This window comes from Myotis davidii, unplaced genomic scaffold, assembly GCF_000327345.1.
Source record: "Myotis davidii unplaced genomic scaffold, ASM32734v1 scaffold200, whole genome shotgun sequence".
Classification (NCBI taxonomy): Eukaryota; Metazoa; Chordata; class Mammalia; order Chiroptera; family Vespertilionidae; genus Myotis; species Myotis davidii.
The window spans coordinates 5,597,571-5,605,070 of record NW_006293700.1 but is presented as its reverse complement, the minus strand read 5'-3'; the positions used below and the strand labels follow the sequence as shown (position 1 = coordinate 5,605,070).

The 7,500-nt window shown below is 39.2% G+C and overlaps 1 protein-coding gene across 1 annotated transcript in view; it reads right to left on the bottom strand.

Moving 5' to 3' along the window:
• Nucleotides 1-7,500, bottom strand: part of ZFHX4 (zinc finger homeobox 4) — a 196,756-nt gene that overhangs the window by 5,160 nt on the left and 184,096 nt on the right. The gene's annotated exons all lie outside the window — the stretch shown is intronic.

Genomic DNA, 7,500 nt, shown 5'->3' with positions numbered 1-7,500 from the left:
TTTCCTCCCTGGAGATAACATCTAGGCCTCAGTTGTATTTCAGCTCCAGGCCCAGATAAGCAACAGGACGAGCGGCATTGAATAATGACCCCCTGCCCTGGTGCCGGCCAGTCAGTCAGTGGAGAGCACAACTCTGAATGGACGCACTTGGAAAGCTACTGAATAGGCGATTGAGATCTTCCCCTAGGACCTCCCCTATCATCTCTGCCCTTAAAACCCTGGGATGGAGGATCCAGTACGCTCTCCCTCCAGGATGGGTGCTGGTTCATTATTGATCAAGGGAAGGCTCACCACTGAATGATCAGAACAAGGGCTGGGCTGGAGGCCTGAGGGGAGAATGAATCAGACAGAGGTGAGTGGAGTTTAAATTATTGCTGCATAGCTGTAGAGAGAATGATCAGAGATTTAAAACAATCACCTTTTGACTATTGGTCAACATCTTACCGCCATGCTAAATGAAGCATTTGGGTGTTTAAAAAAATTGTTTTGAAGTGACACAAAAACTGCATGTTTCTATTTCTGTAGCTAAAAAAAAAACTTGAGTGTCTTCATTGGTCTTTACACAGCTCAGAAAGCTTTTCTTAGGCTTAGCTTACAATCCAAGGTGCTCTGAGTCCTCAAAGATCACCCTCATGTTACCAGACTCCTGGTAGCTTTCTACCAGCTGCCCTGCTTTGTAACCTGCCGAACCCAACTCATCCCTGACCTGCTCTGAAATAAGTCCTATAGTTTTTCCAGTGGTGAGGATAGATGCTAAAAATCTTGTTTGAAGAAAGTGTATTATTAGAGCTAGAGAAAAAAGAAAACAAATCCTTGAAAGTAACATTGTGTTTTGGGGGGAAACTAATAACAGTATCCATGACTTATGGCCATGAAAATGGCCTGCACCATTGAAATAAATTTAAAATGACTTAAGTTTTGCAGGGTATAGTAAGAATGAATGAGTAAATTTCCTGGTCTTTAACCCAATTTAGTATGATAAACTTCTTGATTCCGGGGACTTAGACAAAATTGTGACATAATGGAATTGCCTGGGGGCCCCAAACCCTCAACCCTTTGCTTTTACTCCTCCACCACTATGCCTGGCATCTTCTGCTGGCCTCCGCATAAAATGGTATTTTCAAGAAAAAAACCAGAATATGAATACATCCATTTCTGAAAAGGCTTCATATATACCAGTACTAGATGGAGGTTTCTTCCCACTATGATATTCTGTGCTATTTTACATTTCACAGAGGATAATGCATTTAGTCAGAGAAATTGCCTAATTACAGACTTTCAGGCAGAGTGACTGCCGGTGGAAGAAGCTTCACTGAGGACAACAGAGCCTTCCTGGCGTGTTAGAATGACACTCTGTTGGTAGCCAGCTTCTTTGCTTCCCCATAAAGCCCACCTTACTCCTGAGTCTAGTACAGTGAGACTTCAATTGAGTAATTGAACCCCTTTCCACCTGGTGTTTCCCCCATAAATCTAAGGAAATTGTTGGCTCACTCATCTTTGTGTCATGAGAATTTAAGAAAAATTTTAAGGAACCAAGAGACGTAAAAAAATAGCAATGGTGAGATAGGGTCTACAGCTTCCTATCAAGAGGTCATGCAATGAAATAAAGATCATGCCATAGTCTTCTAAAATCCCAACGACTGTAGCCAAAACTATTAGGGATTTCTAGGAATTCCACAGCTCCAGGACTAAGCAGAGTTAAATAATCAGCTATTAAGTAAAAATTTTAGGAAAGAGATGCAGATTCAGGATACTGAACCATGTACATCGGGCCTACTAGCAAAAGCCATGAGCCTGTAAGCAGTTGCAGTCAAAAGGTCAGTAGCCAACTGATATAGGAGAACCAGAAACACGGAAACGGTGGTCACAGTGTGGAATCAGATGCATTTGTTCCCGTTCCCTAACTCCTACTAAGAGATTCCAGTTTACCTACAGATAATCAAGCTACCATAATTTTGTTTGGTTTTCCCCCAAAGTAATGTTTTTGGAAGAAAATGCCTGTCTCACAATGAACTTAGATGTGGTTCCTTCTCCCCGTGATTCTTTGATCTAGGTCTCCTAGAGAGAAAATTTATTTTGGAGGTGAAAAGAAAACTAATTATATACACGGGGCCACAGACAATTGTGATAAAATTACTAAAGACTTACTCTTATCTAGATTTACCACATCTGTGCTAGTAAATTACAGTGAAGTATGAGAAAAATGCACGAGCCATGTTCTGCAGTTCCATTTAAGGAAATTGGGTTGGGCAGTATTTCCAAACACTAATGGAACATATAAAAATCAGACACTGCTTAAACGATAAAGTAAATATGTTAAAAATAGAAAATCAAGTCTCTATTCATCTTGAGTCCCCCCCCCCCAAAGGAAGCTAACATACTCAAGGATAAAATGTCAATTTAAAACTTTTCTAATTTTTTCCAGGCGTGCAGGCTTGTGATATTTTTCACTACTCTCCCTTTTTGCACATGATCGTGATAGAAAAAGACAAATGTGGAAAATTTTTTAAGCAGAAAATAATTCCTTTTCTTTAAAAGCGAAGGCACACGTGATGTGCATTACTCTCGAAAGGGCCGCCTTCGTGATCTTGAAAGACTAAATAATGTGAAAATTTCTTGGAAGTGAGGCAAGGAAGTTTTGTGAGCATAAAAGCTGGTAAACAGCACTTCTGCCCCAAAAAGAATAAAAAATATGTTTAAACCAGGACACTTAGAGGTTGGAAATACTAAAACTGAACATGTCCCTGGCAACGAATGTACACCTTCACAGTGTAGCCTTTGGCATCAGACTTACTGCCTTACGGAACAGCTCATACTTAATGCAGTCCCTTTCTAGTGATTTCCTTAGGGTCAGAACCTTCCAACTTACCTCCAAAGGAATAGAGTATTTTTAAAATGGAGATTTTTCCATAACTAAAATCCCATTAAATGGGCCCAAGATGAACAGGGCATATTCTCAAAGGTCAGTCATGTAGATAAATTATTCTGAGAAATACAGAAATATTCTACTTATGAAGTAATTTTCTCCTTTTGACTTCACTTCGCTGGTATGTCTATTTCTCCCATAAGGCAAAGGAGGTATTTGAGTGATGAGAAAATACAGTAGAAAGATGGAGAAGCACAGCTCCCCTTGCGAGATGCCTAAAATACTCAGCTTTACCCACCACAGGTCAGCTAACCTAAACATAAGTGAACTGGGAAGGATGGGAACTCAGGCTCTCAGATGAGGTCCTGCTGGTAATCTGCTGTGCTATGTTTAAAATCTGTCAAAATAAAAATTAAAAAACGAATTTATGAGAAATTACAAATTGCAGTGGTATGCTCACCCCCCCCCCCTTTTTTATAACACTCTCCCATCTGTTTTGGTCCAGGATTTAATGAAGCAATAGGTACACCTAGCACCAAGGTCCTTGGTGTTAGATGCATAAGGATACTGCTCACTGCAGAGGACCTGCCTGCACAGCCTCCCACAACTTGGGGAATTGTGAACAGGGCCCACGTGTCATGGGAGGAGACACACTGTATTTATGCTGAGCTGAATGAGGAGAGAGGTCAGGGTATTTAAGTATGTCATAAACATCTCCTCCCTCTACCCTTACCACTTTCTCTCATGTAGGACTGTCAGCCAAGGACCGACTGTCTAACCAAAGGCCTTCTGATCCCGTGGAGAGGAAAGCAAGATGCTTTGACCACTGTTTAGAGGGGTGACTACACAGGCATCAATGACCACAGACACTTGGAGTGTTCTTAGTGCCTGTAAAGTACCAAATGTTCCTCTACTTACTTTAAATTTTATATTACTGTTTAGTTTTTCACATTATACTTTATGTGGGGAAACTCTTTTATATAACTGATCACAAGCATTTTTCCACATAAAACCTTTTTTTATGTGTCAATAATCACAGTGACATATAAAGTAGGAACAGACACTGATAGTCATGCAAAAATAGCCATTGCATTATTCTTATAAACAATTCTGACAATTAAATGTACAAACAAAACACGTAATTGTAGCTGATATTTCAGACCCCAAGAATATCTAGATAATGAAGCCCACAGTCTAATGGGCGGGAAGCACATGGTGACAGTTTAAGGAAGGGGCAGTGTTCTCTATGTACAGACCCTGCCTGCTTCCCGAATGCCAACAGGTCGCTCAGGACAGGGAGCCAGGTGAGCTGGCCGCAGCTCACAGGCCATGTGATGTCACTCTTTCACGTTTCCCAAGGTAAAAGTTCAAACAGGAATACCTTCTAAGATCACATGGCATGTTTTGTTTTTATAAGAAAAGGTGAGGATGGCTTCACGGGGGGAATTTTACCAAAGAAGAACTAACACCTATCCACCTGAAACTATTCCAAAAGAATCCAAGAGGAAGGAACACTTCCAAGTTCTTTTTATGAGGCCAGCATTATCCTAATTTCCAAACCAGGTAGATACCACAAAGAGAATTACAGGCCAATATCCCTGATGAACACAGATACTAAAATCCTCAACAAAATATTAGCAAATCAGATACAGAAATATATTTAAGAGATCATACACCATGGCCAAGTGGGATTTATCCCAGGGATGCAAAAGCTGGTACCATATTCGCAAATCAGTAAATGTGATACATCACATAAACGAATTGAAAGACAAAAATAACATCATGTTAATAGACACAGAAAAAGCATTCAAAAAATCCAATACCCATTTTTGATAAAAACTCTCAGCAAAGTGGAATGGAGGGATCATGCCTCAACAAATAAAGGCCATATATGACAAACCTACAGCCAACATCATACTCAGTGGACGAAAACTAAAATCATGTCCCCTAAGAACAGGAAAAAGACAGGGATGTTCACTTTCACCACTCCTGTTCAACACAGTACTGAAGGTCCTAGCCACAGCGATCAGGCAAGAAGAAAACATAAAAGGCATCCAAATTGGAAAGGAGGAGGTAACACTCATTATTCGCAGATGACATGATATTGTACATAGAAACTCCTAACTCCACCAAAAAAACTACTAGATTTTTTAATAAAGGAATTCAGCAATGTAGAAGGATACAAAATTAACACCCAGAAACCGATGGCATTTTTATACACTAATAATAAATTCTGAGAAAGAGAAATGAAACAATCTCATTTACCATAGCAAACAAAAAATTAAGATACCTACCTAGGAATAAACTTAACCAAGGAGGTCAAAGACTTTTACTTGGAAAACAACAGGACGTTGAAAAAAGAGATACAGGAAGATATAAGTGTTCCTGGATTGGTAGAATTAACATCATTAAACGTCCATACTACCCCACAGCAATCTATTGACTCAATGCAACCCCTATTAAAATACCAATGACATATTTCACAGATCTAGAACAAATACTCCAAAACTTTATATGGAATCAACCCCCCCCCCCCGAGTCCCCCGAAAAGCCACAGCAATCTTGAAAAAGAAGAAAAAATTGGAGGGATCACAATACCAGATATCAAATTATACTACAAAACCATTATAATCAAAACAGCTTGGTACTGGCACAAGTGCAGACATACAGATCAATGGAAACAAACAGAGACCCCAGAAATCAACCCAAACCACTATGCTCAATTAATATTTGACAAAGGAGGCAAGAGCATACAATGGGGCTAATACAGTCTCTTCAATAAATTGGACAGATAACATGCAAAAAATGAAGCTAGACCACCAACTTACACCATAAACAAAAATAAACCCAAAATGGATGACTTAAATGTAAAAAGTGAAACTTGATCCTAGGAGAAACCATAGGCAGCAAAATCTCAGGCATCTCTTGTAGCAATATCTTTGCAGATATATCTCCTAGGGCAGCGGTTCTCAACCTGTGGGTCGCGACCCCTCTGGGGGTCGAATGACTCTTTCACAGAGGTCGCCTAAGACCATCGGAAAACATATAATTACTGTTTTTGTGATTAATCACTATGCTTTAATTATGTTCAATTTGTAACAATGAAATTGGGGGTCACCACAACATGAGGAACTGTATTAAAGGGTCGTGGCATTAGGAAGGTTGAGAACCACTGTCCTTGGGCAAAGGAAACTAAGGAAAAAACAAATGGGATCACATCAAAGTAAAAGGCTTCTGCACAGCAAAAGAAACCATCAACACAATGAAAAGGAAGCCCACTGTGCAGGAGAACTATTTGGCAATGATGCATCTGATAAAGGGTTAATATCCAAACTAGGAACTCACACAACTTAACAAAAGGAAAAGCCAATTAAAAAATGGGGAAAGGACTTAAATAGACTCTTCTCCAAAGTGGACATACAGATGGCCAAGAGACATAGGAAAAGTAATGCTTAAAATCACTGGTCTCTATGCAGCAGTAAAAAAGAAGGATCTCTTACCCTTTGAGACAGCATCGAGGGACCTGGCGAGTATTATGCTAAGTGAAATAAACCAGTCAGAGATACTTGTTGACAAGTACCACATCATCTCACTCATATGTTGAATCTAATGAGCAAAACAAACTGTTGAACAAAATAAATCCAGAGACATGGCAGCATGGAACAGACTGTCGAACCTCAGAAGGAAGGGATGTGGGGAGAGGGGGGAGAAGACGAACCAAAGAATGTGTATGCATATATGCATAACCCATGGTCACAGACAATAGGGTGGTAGAGGCCTGCGGGAGGGGGGAGGGCTATCTGGGTGAAGAGGCTTTTCCTAGCTTACTGTATTCAACTGTTTTAACCTAATAGAACCACATACCTTTACTCATTCATAAAATGTTCTGAACCTGCACAAATTTCATTACTCTTGATGAGCACCGAATTGGATTAATCTTCTGGGGTTGCCTCAGAAAGCTTTATAATTTTGTTTGACTTAATTATATGGCTGGGGTGGAGCGAGGAGCAGGAGGGCATGGGGGAATATTAATATACCTCTAAGGTTGCACATTAATTTAAATAATAAGCAACAATGGCTGCTACAAAAATCAAAATCTTATTGTCCAAAATCTTTATAATCAAATTAAAAATTGTCCCAGAAGTTATACTGTTAGTAGTTAAACTAAATATAAGCTTTATTGACTGTTAGGTGTATTGTGGGTGAATTCCTGTGGCTAGAGGCCCTTAACTTTTGAACTTCCAGGCACTTAAGTGGGAGAAGAGAAAACAAAACAAAACAAAACAAAACAAAAAAACAAATAAGAAAGCCTCCCTTGGAAAGAATATAAATTAAGATACCAATAAAGGATTAGTGAATGCTTCACTTTCTTAGTACGTTCACCAACAATATGCCACATGTTTGTGCTGAAATGCCATTTGGAAACAGTATTGAAATGATATAAATGAATATATTTCTAAGACTAGCTATGACCTAGCTAGTCTTTTTTTTTTTTTTAACCTAGCTAGTCTTTATTTTTCTACATAAGTTTAGGTAGACTTACTTCCTGGTTATTAATTTTAGCCAATAAAATATATATATTTTAAATTATTTAATGGCTTCACTCACTGAAATGAAAACCTTCAAATGTACAC